Source organism: Phyllobates terribilis, unplaced genomic scaffold (genome assembly GCF_046119375.1).
Source record: "Phyllobates terribilis strain yellow unplaced genomic scaffold, ASM4611937v1 Scaffold_98__1_contigs__length_5973952, whole genome shotgun sequence".
Taxonomy (NCBI): domain Eukaryota; kingdom Metazoa; phylum Chordata; class Amphibia; order Anura; family Dendrobatidae; genus Phyllobates; species Phyllobates terribilis.
This window is the reverse complement of record NW_027362858.1, coordinates 4338097-4353520: the sequence shown is the minus strand read 5'-3', so window position 1 is coordinate 4353520 and position 15424 is coordinate 4338097. Positions and strand designations below refer to the sequence as shown.

General features: G+C 44.4%; 1 pseudogene; it reads left to right on the top strand.

The window, feature by feature from the left end:
* Nucleotides 1-12694, top strand: part of LOC141198632 (uncharacterized) — a 101208-nt pseudogene extending 88514 nt beyond the window's left edge.
* The last annotated feature ends 2730 nt before the right edge of the window (nucleotides 12695-15424 follow it).

The window sequence follows — 15424 nt, the reverse complement described above, 5'->3', positions numbered from 1 at the left end:
ATAGCTGCCTAACAAAAAAATTTTGGTTCCAGAATTGTGCTGATGTAAAGTAGACATGTGGGAAATGTTATTTATTAACTCTTTTGTGTGACATATCTCTCTGATTTAAGGGCATAAAAATTAAAATTTTGAAAATTGCAAAATTTTCAAAATTTTTGCCAAATTTCCGTTTTTTTCACAAATAAACGCAAGTGATATCGAAGAAATTTTACCACAATCATGAAGTACAATATGTCACAAAAAAACAATCTCAGAATCAGGGGGATCCGCAGAAGCGTTCCAGAGTAATTACCTCATAAAGTGACAGTGGTCAGAATTGTAAAAATTGGCCTGGTCATTAACGTGCAAACCACCCTTGGGGGTTAAGGGGTTAATGTCTCTCTCCATAACCAGGATTACACAGTAGTGAAGAAGACCTCTAGAGAGCGCTGTGAAGACCCTGTGTCTGAGGGATGGGGAAGACCCCTGAGCCCAATCACGTGGCCTGCACCTCATCCTCTGATATATGAGGACATCAATGACCAGAAGATCCTAGAACTCACCTACAAGATGATTGAGCTGCTGACTGGAGAGGTGACACTGCTGGGAATGCTGGGACTTTATACAGTAATGCTATGAAAGGATCGGGGGGATGACTGCATCATTGTATGTGTCAGGTTCCTATAAGATGTCAGGATGTCGCTGTCTATTTCTCCATGGAGGAGTGGGAGTATTTAGAAGAACACAAAGATCTGTACAAGGACGTCATGATGGAGGTTCCCCAGCCCCTCACATCACCAGGTAATAGACAGGACTAAATACACACAGCCTATAATTATCTGTATGTAAAGAATGAATTCAGTCCCTGTATGTGTTTCCTCCAGATCTATCCAGTAAGAGGACAACACCAGAGAGATCTCCCCGTCCTCTTCTTCCACATGACTGTAAACAAGAAGATCTCAATATTCCTCAGTATCATCAGGTAGATGGAGAGAAGGTGTCATGAGATCTCCCCTATGATGTGTAGACGGCTGTGAAGGTCTTGTGTTCCATCTTGTTTTATCCACCAGTATTATATGTTTTATACTTGTGTAATGAGAACGTTGGAGATGGCAGGATTAGAGCTGATCATAGATGTGACTTCTCCATCAGCCTGTGACTTTTACAATATTTGTTTCAGGGTGAATATCTGACCCATATTAATACTACAGAGACATATGTGAGCGGTGATGAGCGGTGTAAAGAGGAGATTCCTACATATGACTACCCAGGTGAGTAGTAACCACTAAATGTAGAGAAGTTACCAATTCATCTCAGTCACCGGCTGTGGCTGCTTTATCGGTGGTGTAGTCCGGCCGTACCACAATCATGTGATCACCATTTTACTTCTAGACCACAACATTCTCCTCCATCCAAAACTGTTTAAATGACTTTGGGCATTGAAAGCCCTAATCTATAGAACTTCCAACCAGAAGGATCCACCTACCCTTTGAGATTAGGAGATGCTGACTCTTACCTGCCCAGATCTTTAAACTACAAAGCCAAATGACAGCGTACATAGAATTTGCTGACAAGTTAGAAAATCACATGAATAATAATATTATGACGGGCCTGTAAGAGAAAGCGGAGGGTAATGATGCTGTTGGCTTCCTAGAACCCTGATATCTTATTGGATGAATCTACCTTCCCTCCCTTCTGTGCTGCTGAATGTGCTCATATGGTCCCTACAAGACCAGGTCCAGTGTTTCTGGAAAAGTTTCATTTTTATGATCGACAACATTAAATGTGCAGTGAGGACCAAGTGTGAATTTCTGTACAATAACAACAGAGTTTCCCTTTATCCTGACTTTTCAATTTCTTTTAAAACTGACTAACTTCAAGGAGGATTATGATAAACTACATAAAAAAGCATTACCCCTGTGCCATGATATATCTCTGTGATGCTGAGTCACTTTTCATGGCCAAGCCGTGAGACAGGATAGTCAAGGAGTCCTGTAACATCCCTGGCGGCATGCTTACATGGTTTACCACCTCCCACCATGCAAGACCGCAATCTTACCTATCAGTCCAGGCTGCACACTTTGCTCCAGTGCCTTCTGTTTGCATGTCTCTTGTCTGATTGCTTAGGGCGGCGGCGCTGTTGCTTTCTGATTCTTATAGTTGCAGTGTGTGCACTCCTAATGCGTCCCCAACCTATTGCTGTGAGTCACTGGATACTTACACCCCCTCCACCCAGTAGGAGGTGCCTGAGCAACTCTTTCATTCAGTGTGTTCTGTGCAACTGAGTTGCCAGGTCTTGTCCTGTATCTTGCCTGTTTCTGCCACCCTGGGGGCTGTATACCCAGGCCTGTTACCTGTGACTTCTAGTCAGTTTCCGCCATCCTGGGGGCTGAGTTCCCAGGCTCGTTCCTGTATCTTGTTCCTGGTTCGGATCCTGTCTGAACAGTGTCCTAGCCCTTTACCTATTTGTCTCTATGTCTGTACCTTCCCTTTTCCTGCAGTGTCTGAACCTGCACCTAACTCCAACTCGTTGTCTCTGTACTTCTGTTTGTGAGTTTTGTGTCCACTCGCTACTTCATTGTAAGTACCTTGTGTGTATCTGGTTCTGCTCGTTCTGTTTCCCTGTCTCCTTATCTACTCCTGTGTTCCAGCTATCTTCTTGTGTTTTCCAGTCTGTTCCATGTGAACAGAGCCCTGTCCTGTCTACCGCATCTGCGGGTTTTGTTCTGCTCTGCTTGTCTACCGCATCTTTGGGTTTTGCTCTGCTCTGCTTGTCCATCGCACCTGTAGTTTTGCTCTGCTCTGCTTGTCCACCGCACCTGCGGTTTTGCTCTGCTCTGCTTGTCCACTGCACCTGCGGCTTTACTCTGCTCTGCTTGTCCACCGCACCTGCGGTTTTGCTTTGCTCTGCTTGTCTACCGCACCTGCGGGTTTTGCTCTGCTCTGCTTGTCTACCGCATCTGCGGATTTTGCTCTGCTCTGCTTGTCTACTGCACCTGCGGGTTTTGCTCTGCTCTGCTTGTCTATCGCATCTGCGGCTCTGTTCCTGTATCATAGTCTGTACTGGTTCCTATTTTGCCTGCATTCCTACCTGCCAGTACCCACCTGTCTGCATATCAGCTGTGCCTGCCAGTACCCACCTGTCTGCATATCAGCTGTGCCTGCCAGTACCCACCTGTCTGTATGCCAGCCTAACCTGCCTGTTCCTGCATTCCCCGGTGTGGGTCAACAGCTGTGACCGGGGTCTGACCTGGAGTAGCAACTGGTCCCTCTGCTCGGTTCCTCCCTGGTTTACAGAGTCGATTGAGCCGCCGTGCGACCTTGGTCGAACCGGGTTGATACTTAGTCACGCCCCTCCAGGCACTCCTCGGTTCATGATCCAGTGGGATCACTAATCACGCTCACGCCAGTCAGTCCGGGCGTGAGCCTAACAAGTCCGAAGTCAAAAGCCAGGAGGGTACATCATAAACAAAAGAAAGAAAGAAGTAGACAGGTAACATTCCGTTCGTCAGAATACCAGGAGGATAGCGAATCAGAGCATAAGGGGTTAAACATACGGATGGTCAGAACAAGGTCAGGCAACAGAAGATCAATTCACAGAACATAAGGCACAGAGACAAACCTCACACAAGCTGAATGTACATCTGGCAGAAACAGCCCAGTTAAGTAGCCTGGCAATCACCTAGGATAATGAACACTTCGAGATAGCCAGTTCCTTTTAGTCTCAGATTGTACGGCTGAGCTGTCAATCAACACACTGACAGCTCAGCACAACCCTGCACCAGACTGGATGACCGAGTTGTCAGTAACTGCATCCCAGACACACTGAGTGGTAGAACCGTGACAGTACCCCCTCTTCTAATGGAGGCCACCGGACCCCCAAGCTTCCCAAGAAATTTTAGATGGAAGGTCCTGACTAACCAATCTGCCTTCACATCTCAAGCTATGACCCACGTTCTCTCCTCTGGTCCATATTCCTTCCAATGGATGAGGTATTGGAGGGAATTTCGGACCCTATGAGAATCCATAACCCACTGAAACTCATACTCCAAGCCACCGTCGACTGAAACCAGAGGAGGCGGGGAAGAGGGAGACAATGCCGAAGGGACAAACTCCTTTAATAGGGATTTATGAAAGACTTTAGTGATGCGAAGAGATGGAGGAAGCTTTAATCTGAATGCCACTGGATTGACCACCTCTAGGATCTCATATTGACCAATAAAATTTGGACCCAACTTTGTCGACAGCACTTTAAGTTTAATGTTCCTATGACAACCAAACCTTATCCCCGATCTTAAAAACAGGACTCACTGAACGTCTTCTATTGGCCTTCTGTTTTTTGGCGAATCTGAGCAGTCCCAATATTCTTTTGAACATCCTTTCAGACATTCCCAAATCTTAGTATTGTGACCTCCACCCCAAGCCATTCAGAAATAATCCTAGGAAATTCACCAAAATAGGGATGAAAACCGTAATTACAGAACAATGGTGAGGTTCCAGTAAACTGATTCACTCAGCTGTTAAATGGAAACTCGGCAAGTGTAAAAACGAAGACCTCCTGCTGAGCCGCCACAAAGCATCTTAAAACTTATTCCAAAGATTGATTTGTCCTGTCAGTCTGACCATTGGTTTGAGGGTGGTAAACAGATGAAAATGATAAGTCAATCCTGAGTTTACTACAAAAAGCTCTCCAGAATTTAGAGACAAATTGTACTCCCCTATCAGACACAATGTTAAGAGTGATCCCATGTAACCTTACAATATGAGAAAAACAACCTGGAGAGTGTCTCTGCATTAGGTAATCCTGACAAAGGAACAAAATTAGCTTGCTTGCTGAATTGGTCAACTACCGCTCTGATAGCAGTTTTCCCACGAGACAGAGGAAAATCCGTGATGAAATCCATAGACAGATGAGTCCACTGGCTTTCTGGAATTGTCAATGGATTCAATTCCCCAGCCGGCCGGCTATGACTGACTTTATCATGGGCGCAAATTTCACAAACAGATACAAAAATCTTTGATATTATTATGCATGCACGGCCACCAAAAAATCTAGCAATTGCTTTCTGTGCAGCAATAACCCCAGGATGACCACTCAAGATCCTGAAATTCTTGTAACACACACAATCTTAGGTACACAGGCACAAATAATTTAGATCCTGGAGTAGCGGAAGGAGCCAACGACTGGACTTTATGGATCTACTCCTCCAATTTCAAGGTTACCATAGAATCCACAATACCGTGAGGAATAATGGAGGATGCAGGTTCTGGAGGAGAAACTGAATCGAGACTACAAGATAATGTGTCAGCTTTCACATTCTTAGACCTTGGCCAGACATAATGTGACGCTGTGTCACCTTTCATGGCCAAGTCGTGAAGCAGGATAGTGAGGGAGTCTGAAGTCAGAAGCCAGGAGGATGCATCCTAAACAGAAGGAAGAGACAATGGCGTGGTCAGGTAACGTTCCGCTGGTCAGAATGCCAGGAGTATAGCGGATCAGAGCACAACTAGGTCCAAGGTCAGGCAACAGAAGATAAATTCACAGAACACAAGGGGCAGAGACAAACCTCACCCAAGCTGAATGTACGTCTGGCAGAGGTCTAGGAGAAACAGCCCAGTTAAGTATACTAGCAATCACCTGGGATAATGAACACTTCGAGATAGCCAGCGCCTCCCAGTCTCAGATTGGACGGCTGAGCTGTCAATCAAAGTACTGACAGCTTCAGCACGCCCCTTTACCAGATTTAACGGTTGAGTTGGCAGCAACTGCATCCCAGTCACACTGAGGGGTGGAACTGTGACAATCTCTAAGCCTTCACTGACTTGCCTCTTATTTTACATAATGCATTTAGTAGTGCAGGGTTAGGTAAAATAGGAGGCAGGTCAGTGAGCGATCAGTGAGCTGTCATAAGAGCATACAGATGAATATGTAAGCAGAGCACCAGATAGCGCACCCCCCACAGGCCGCCCCGGAGCAAATGTATATCATTATCTCCAAACTGAAAGTAAAGATAACACAGCAACCACAGGACGGATTTCATCAACCAAGGTATCATATTAATCAGTGTAATGGTGCCCACCAGACAGTGTATGTAGTTTACTGAGCACAATCCCGCTGACAGGTGCGCTTTAAGATCTAGGAAGAGCTGACAATTAAACTCCTTTCGGAAGACCTTGCAATAGAACATATGGGGAAGTGAGAGATAATGGTTTAACTTCTTTTGAAGCATAGGAACCCTGTAGTGTAGAGGTAATTAAACAGGAAAGTTATTTTAGGAGAAAACATGCCAAAAGGAGAGGGGTTTACTGCAGGAGAAGTGTGCTTTCCCAGGCACAGAACTTTTATTCATGCAGCACAGATTGTAGTCAACCCGGCTCCGGGGTTCAGACCGGAATATTGGGGTTGGTATCGATCCGATATGTATGAGATATAGATTTTCAGCATTATAACGAAGGGCGGATGTGACGCATTAACTCACATCAGCGGGGGGGTGCACTAGAATCACTCCAATTGAATAACGGTCTGATAGATGGTGCGAACAAGGTCATATTTGATCTTTATGTACAGGTAAAATCATGATAAAAAAATATGACATCAATATCTAGTGCCTGTGATCTTCAGAGGTGAAGATATCTTAAGTTGTTGCTCTCCTAAAATCCTTAAAGGCTGAGAACATCTCACAAACAGCCACACATGAGTTCATAAAGGAGAAGTGTGTAGGCGTAACTTAGGAGCTAATAAAAAGCAAATCCTGGGTCTGGATCATTGTCAGCACCTAGGAAGACATACAGTAGTTCGCTGTGGAGGTTCTGTCCAATTCCAAATCAAAGTGCTTCCCTTCGCTAACAGTGGGTGGATCTGCGTGACCCCTCTGGCTATGTATCTTTGACGCAGTGCCTAATGACAGAAGCAGACTTCGCAGGAGCAGATCACAGAGGAGATGGGACACACCATTTACAGAAGCCCTAATTTGACAAAATGGCAGAAAACCAGAGCAGTAGAAATCCTCATAAAGTGACTCCATTTTGGAAATTATAACCCTCGGTGAATTAATCTATAGGAGTAGTGAGTATTTTGACTCCACAGGCACTTTCCGGAAATTAGCACGCAGTGGATGTTGGAGAGTAAAAATTGCACATTTGCCATTTTACTGGTTCTCAGATTGTGCTCCAGGAGACATACACCGTAAATTAAGTGGGTTCTTCTCACTATAGTAATGTCAAATACATGGATGCTAAATGTGGTTTGGGCGCACTGCGAGGCTCAGGAGCGAGGGGGAGATTTGACTTTAAGAGAGCGAATATTGCTGGATTAGTTTATGGAAGCCATGTTGCTTTTCAAAAGCATTTGAGCCACTAATAATATGGAAACCTGTTTTTCCATTGACAGATGATGGACCTGAGTGTGGGCATGTTTTTTGCTTGATGAGTAGAAGTTTTTATTGGTATTATTTTTGACTGCAGAACATTGTTTGGTGGCTTTTTATTCCATATTTGTGAGGCAGAATGAACAAATAGTTGAACGCCACGCTCCACTGGTTCATCCTATGAGGATTTGCATTAGACTGTGAACTGTCATTAATTTGTGAATAATTCAATTTTTTTACATAACTTTTTATAGACAATTTAAGTACAAATGTTCAAAAATATAAAAATCAAGCATATATTATTCAAAAATATTAATGGTTTCTTTTTGTTGCCAGATGACTGTACCAGGAAATCAGAGGGACAACTGACATCTTCAATTTTTAAATCAGATGATCTTGAGACCCCACAGGATACAATTGAAGTGAATGCCATTACTCCAGATATACCATCATCCCTTCACAGCAAAGATCTGTCATCTGATCCTTTGAAACACGTCCTGTCTTCTGATCCATTACCGACTACTATGGAAAATCCAAGTCGCATTAAAAAACTAACTGCTCCTAAAGCAAAGAAGTCATTTTCATGTTCAGAATCTGGAAATAGGTTTCCTCTCAAAAAGTGTCTTCTGAAACATCAAAAAAATCACACAGCAGAGAGCAGATTTTCTTGTTCCAAGTGTGGGAAATGTTTTAACTACAAATCACAGCTTGTTAGTCACCAGAGACGTCACACAGGGGAGAAGCCATTTTCATGTTCCGAATGTGAGAAATGTTTTACAAAGAAATCAAGTCTTATCAGACATCAAAGATATCACACAGGGGAAAAGCCTTTTTCATGTTCAGAATGTGGGAAATGTTTTGTAGATAAATCAACTCTTGTTAGTCACCAGAGAACTCACACTGGGGAGAAACCATTTTCATGTTCAGAATGTGGAAAATGTTTTGTGAAGAAATCATCTCTTCTTAGTCACCAGCACTGTCACACAGGGGAGAAGCCCTTTTCCTGTTTAGAATGTGGGAAATATTTTAGACAGAAATGTAATCTTGTTATACACCAACTAACTCACACAGGAGAGAAGCCTTTTTCATGTTCAGAATGTGGAAAATGTTTTAACCGGAAAGCTAATCTTAATAGCCACCAGAGGATCCACAGAGGGGAGAAACCTTTTTCATGTTCAGAATGTGGGAAATGTTTTAACTGGAAATCAGATGTTATTATACATCAAAGAACCCACACAGGGGAGAAGCCTTTTTCATGTTTAGAATGTAGGAAATGTTTTAAACGGAAAGTGCTTCTTGATAGCCACCAGAAAACCCACAAAGGGGAGAAGCCTTTTTCATGTTCAGAATGTGGGAAATGTTTTAGCTGGAAATCGCTTCTTGATAGCCACCAGAAAACCCACAAAGGGGAGAAGCCATTTTCATGTTCAGAATGTGGAAAATGTTTTAATCGGAAAGCGTATCTTGATGGCCACCATAAAACCCACACAGGGGAGAAGCCTTTTTCATGTTCAGAATGTGGGAAATGTTTTAATCGGAAAGCGCATCTTGATAGCCACCAGAGAACCCACACAGGGGAGAAGCCTTTTTCGTGTTCAGAATGTGGGAAATGTTTTAACCGGAAAGCACATCTTGATAGACACCAAAGAACCCACACAGGGTAGAAGCCTATTTCATTTTAAGAATGTAGGAAATGTTTTAAACGGAAAGTGCTTCTTGATAGCCACCAGAGACCCCACACATGGGTGAATCCTTTTTCATGTTCAGAATGTGGGAAATGTTTTAACCGGAAAGCGCATCTTGATAAACACCAGAGAACCCACACAGGCTAGAAGCCTTTTTCATGTTCAGAATGTGGGGAATGTTTTGTGAAGAAATCACATCTTCTTAGTCACCAGAGCAGTCACACAGGGGAGAAGCCTTTTTCATGTTCTTAATGTGGGATATGTTTTACACTGAAATCATCTTTTAAAGGGAACCTGCCACCAGAAAAAACGCTATTAACCTGCAAAAATGGGCTTAATCTGCAGGTTAATAGCGTTACTAACTTGCCCGGCACCTGCACATAGCCAAACACTGCTGGGAGAAAATTAACTTTATTCTCCTCGGCAGCATTCAATTTCAGTCACGAGGGCAGTGCCTGTGCGGATTTTGTTACCGCTCGGAGAATACAGAACGGCTGTTGTAAACAAACCCCAACTCTGACTACCACTGACTCTGCATGGGGGCTGGCTGTTAGTCAGTGCTGCGGTGCTGTTACAGTCACCGCTCCTTATACTCAGAGCGGTGACTGAACCAGCGACAGCACCGCCCCTGTGACTGAAACCGAATGCTGCTGAGGAGAATAAAGTTAATTTTCTCCCAGCAGCGTTTGGCTATGTGCAGGTGCCGGGCACGATAGTAACGTTACTAACCTGCAGATTAAGCCCATATCTGCAGGTTAATAATGTTTTTGGTTGTGACAGGTTCTGATTAATAAGTATCTGAGAAGTCACACAGGAAAGAAGCCTTTTTCATGTTCAGAATGTTGGAAATGTCTTAACCGAAAATTGTATAATCTTTAAGGGGTTGTGCAATACTAGGACAACCCATTGTCATTCCTCATGTTTGGCCTCGTTAAAGTAAAAACACTCATTCTCAGCTCCTGTGCTGGCGCCATTCCAGGCGTTTCTGGTCTCGCCTTTTCGGTGTTCATGTGAGGTTGTTACATCTCACAAGCCCTGCACCCAATCAGTGCCGGCTTCACTGTCCCTGACTTTGAATGTATTGAATATCAACAGGAAGCCAGGGCTGTGGTTGCTCTCTGACTTCCTCATGATGTCTGAAAGTGGTGTGAGGCAGTGAGTGGGATCATATTCGAGGGACGGTATATATTCGCTAGGATGCGCATAGAGGCATATTGAACCCGCTGAAGTGCACTGCAGTCACAAAAACACCTGTGGTTGCAGTGCAAAATAAAAGTAAAGTTTGGACTTGGTCAAACTATTTGACCAAGTCGGATTTAATAAAACCCGGCATGGGATTTTATTTTTGAAGTGATCTACAGGTGGCAGTGGGACGGGTCACTCCTATTCCATTTAAACCTTTAGCAAAGGTTTGGTTGTGTCAATGTTTTATTTGCAAGTTGCAGAGCAGGAAGCTCTGTGCACTGCAAGCCTGAGTGAAGGCATAACACAGGCTTGTGAAGGAAGCCCAGAAGGTGCACCCCAGACTGGCATGGCGCGGCCGTCCCCCACGGCATCAAATTTACACGGACTGTTTGGATATCACAGCTGCGATCTGGAGGACAGCTTTTGCATTTGAGTTGGGAGTTTTGGCAAATAAAGACATTTAAGTTGAACTTTCCTTGGGTCACTGCCTCATTACCGCATAGTGTGAACACCGCCGCACTACAGTGGGGACATTGACATCAGTACTGATTGGGCACAGGGCTCACGTGACATACCAATCTCACATGAGTCCCGGAAGTGCAAGTGCTGACACCGCTGGAATGGCGCCGGCATGGAAAGTTTGTATTTTTTGTTTTATTTTAACAGGACCAAACATGAGGAATGAAAAAGGCTTGTCCAAGTAGTGGACAACTTTTTTATACATAAAAAAAATGAATTACTGGAAAGTTGTATTTTGTTGACCATCAAAAAGACTCCTATGGGGAGAAACTATATATGTTATTGACAAATTATACAAAAACATATAACACACAGTTGTATAATTAAATGAGAAAGGGAAATTACTTTAGAACTTACCATATTTTTTGACCTATAAGACACTTTTTAGCAATAAAAAAATATTGCTAATAAGGGAGTGTGTCTTATAGACTGGAGGCTGCTTCCTGTGACAGAGGAGAACAATGAGACAGTTTCCTTCCTGATCACTGAGATAGCTGCTCTCTCTCCTCCAGCCCATACTTATCTAATTGATTGGTTTTAGAGCATAAGGGGACGGTACCGGGACCTGCTCAGAGGCTGTACGTCCTGAGTGAGCAGCTTAAGAACCTTCCACCCAATTAGCTCATAGATGTTTCAGATCATGTAACACTGTTTTACATATTTTCAAACTTTCTCAGGTTCAGTTATGAAATGAGCCATTTCTTATGATTTTGACCTTCTGCATTCAAATATGACAATGAAAATTTTTAGTTGTCTCTTATTTCTATGATATCAAAGAGTTTTCCTTTTACTGCTACATATAATTAATGCATAAAAGTTTCAACACTTTGAAACATTATTATTTTTGAAAATATAAAGATTCAGAATATTTTGTTATTCCAATTTTCTGATATTTACTTAGAGGAAACTTGGCAAGAATTCAAAAACCTAAAATCTGTCTAAACACTATTGTGAATCATCAACAGTTAAAGAAATTGCATTACAAAATTCGGTACTCATTCAGTGACAACTCTTTTTTGCTTGTCTCTTGTATTCCATCAGCTCTTCTCTTACAATTGTCCTTCAATAATCTGCAAGCATTGATGGATTCCATTTTCTTTGATGTCTTTTTTCCATAGCTGCAATATCTTGGTGAAGTCTCTCAGCTTGCTTGTCGCTCACTGCTCCGCAGTTTGGTGGACGAAGGTGATGTAAGAAATTAATCTTTAATTATGGGACCAAGATAGAGAAGGTGGCTTGTATGCCGATGATTTGCTCTTCTTCCTAGGGAAGGCTAGGGGGAGTCTCTGGAGAGCATGATGTCGACTATCTCCAGCTGACTTATTCCGTCCAAAGACCATACTGAGGAATAGAGGGCACTTATTACAGGTGGAAGAATGGCCAATCAAGCAAACAGGCAAGAGTTCTTTACAGTTAGAGCAGTCAGACTGTGGAACGCCTACCACGAGATGTAGTAATGGCAGACACTATTGTGAAGACCCTAGGTCTTCCGTGGGTGTAACACTACTCAGACAACACAGGGTGAGGGTAAAACAGTGTGGTAATACTTTATTGAACCACAAAGCGGACAATAAACAGATAGAATAGTCCCAGCAAGTACCCTATATGGTGCAAATGACAAAGTCCTCACCATTTCGCTGGCCTGCCGGGAATAGAGAAGCTGTGATTTCGGGGCTTCCAGGGTCGACTACACCCACCACTGGCACACCACTTTTGTAAGGCCCCCAACGAGAGAAGGTAACGAAAAGCTTAGAAAACTATCCGAGAGCAGTGAAGTCAGGGGCCAGGTGACCTGGATTCTTCAAGATGTCTCTGAGGGTTCAGCAATGGTCAATGGAGCAGATCTGTATTCCTCCAGCTGGGGCCAAAGTCCCCTAAGCTGGCCAGCTGTAGAGTGACACTGAATAGAGGCAGAGACCCCTTTTTATAGATCACAGTTGTCCTTTCAGCCACCATTCAAAGGTCAGAGATCAAGGTGGAAGGGGCTCATGACTCATTGTTTGAGCATTTCATCAACTTCCATAGTTTGTCCTCCATTTCTCAGCAAATCAGCAACTCCCTGGGCTGGTGTAATACGTAATCAGCATATTATCAAACTGTATTGCTTGATGACCCTATCTTGCAAGATTTACAGACAATTCAAGTGCTTCTCACTAAATTAGAATATCATCAAAAAGTTAATTTATTTCAGTTCTTCAATATAAAGAGTGAAACTCATATGATATAGAGTCATTACAAGCAGAGTGATCTATTTCAAGTGTTTATTTCTGTTAATGTTGATGATTATGGCTTACTGCCAACGAAAACACAAAAGTCATTATCTCACTAAATTAGAATAATTTACAAAAAACACATGCAAAGGCTTCCTAAGTGTAACATCCCTGGCGGCGTGCTTGCATGGTGCACCACCTCCCACCATGCAAGACCGCAATCTTATCTGTCAGTCCATTCTGCACTCTTTGCTCCAGTACCTGCTGTGTCCATGTCTCTTGTCTGATTGCTTAGGGCGTCGGCGTGGCTTTCTGTTTGTTTCTTATAGCTACTGTGTGCACAGTCCTAATGCGTCCCCAGCCTATTGCTGTGAGTCACTGGATACTTAAACCCCCTCCACCCAGTAGGAGGTGCCTGAGCAACACTTTCACTCAGTTTGTCTTTTGCAACTGAGTTGCCAGGTCCTGTCCTGTATCTAGTCTGTTCTGCCAGCTTGGGGGCTGAGTACCCAGGGACGCTACCTGTATCTCTGACTTCTAGTCTGTTTCTGCCACCCTGGGGGCTGAGTTCCCAGGCTCGTTCCTGTATCTTGTTCCTGGTTCAGACCCTGTCTGAACAGTGTCCTAGTCCGTTACTTGTTTTTCTCTATGTCTATATCTTCCCTTTTTCCAGCAGTATCTGAACCTGCACCTAACTCCAACTCGTTGTCTCTGTACTTCTGTTTGTGAGTTTTGTGTCCACTCGCTACTTCATTGCAAGTAGCTTGTGTGTATCTGGTTCTGCTTGTTCTGTTTGCCTGCCTCTGTATCTAACTCCTGTGTTCCAGCTATCTTCTTGTGTTTTCTAGTCTGTTCCATGTGAACAGAGCCCTGTCCTGTCTACCGCATCTGCGGGTTTTGCTTTGCTCTGCTTGTTCACCGCACCTGTGGTTTTGCTCTGCTTTGCTTGTTCACCGCATCTGCGGGTTTTGCTCTGCTTTGCTTGTTTACCGCATCTGCTGTTTTGTTCTGCTTTGCTTGTTCACCGCATTTGCGGGTTTTGCTCTGCTTTGCTTGTTCACATCTCCGGTTTTGCTCTGCTTTGCTTGTTCACCACATCTGCGGGTTTTGCTCTGCTTTGCTTGTTCACCGCATCTGCGGGTTTTGCTCTGCTTTACTTGTTCACCGCATCTCCGGTTTTGCTCTGCTTTGCTTGTTTACCACATCTGCGGTTTTGCTGTGCTTTGCTTGTTCACCGCATCTGCTGGTTTTGCTCTGCTTTGCTTGTTCATTGCATCTGCGGTTTTGCTCTGCTTTGCTTGTTCACCGCATTTGCGGGTTTTGCTCTGCTTTGCTTGTTCACCGCATCTGCGGGTTTTGCTCTGCTTTGCTTGTTCACCGCATCTGCGGTTTTTGCTCTGCTTTGCTTGTTCACCGCATCTGCGGTTTTGCTCTGCTTTGCTTGTTTACCGCATCTGCGGTTTTGCTCTGCTTTGCTTGTTCACCGCATCTGCAGGTTTTGCTCTGCTTTGCTTGTTCATTGCATCTGCGGTTTTGCTCTGCTTTGCTTGTTCACCGCATCTGCGGGTTTTGCTCTGCTTTGCTTGTTCACCGCATCTGCGGGTTTTGCTCTGCTTTGCTTATTCACCCCATCTGCGGGTTTTGCTCTGCTTTGCTTGTTCACCGCATCTACGGTTTTGCTCTGCTTTGCTTGTTCACCGCATCTGCGGGTTTTGCCCCGCTCTGCTTGTCTACCGCACCTGCGTCTCTGTTCCTATATCCCAGTCTGTACTGGTCCCTATCCTGCCTACGTTTCTACCTGCCAGTACCCGCCTGTCTGCATGTCAGCCGTGCCTGCCTGTGCCCACCTGTCTGCATGCCAGCCGTGCCTGCCAGTGCCCACCTGTCTGCATACCAGCTGTGCCTGTCAATATCCACCTGTCTGCATACCAGCCGTGCCTGCCAGTATCCACCTGCCAATATGCCAGTCTAACCTGACTGTTCCTGCATTCCCCGGTGTGGGTCAACAGCTGTGACCGGGGTCTGACCTGGAGTAGCACCTGGTCCCTCTGCTCGGTTTCACCCTTGTTCACGGAGTCGACTGAGCCGCCGTGCGACCTTGGTCGGATTGGGTTGATACTTAGTTACGCCCCTCCAGGCACTCCTCGGTTCATGGTACAGTGGGATCACTAATCACGCTCATGCCAGTCTGCCCGGGCGTGTGCATAACACTAAGCATTTAAAAAGGTTCCTTAGTGTGTTTCAGTAGGCTCCTCAATCATGGGGAAGACTGCTGACTTGACAGATGTCCAGAAGGCAGTCATTGACACACTCCATATGGAGGGTAAGCCACAAAAGGTCCACTCTGTCCGCATCTACTTTCCCTCCAACCTCCAAGTGGCTGTCATATACCGACCTCCAGGTCCGGTCACTGCCTTTATTGACCAATTCAGAACCTGGCTTCTTTACTTTCTCTCACCTGACATTCCCACAATCTTCA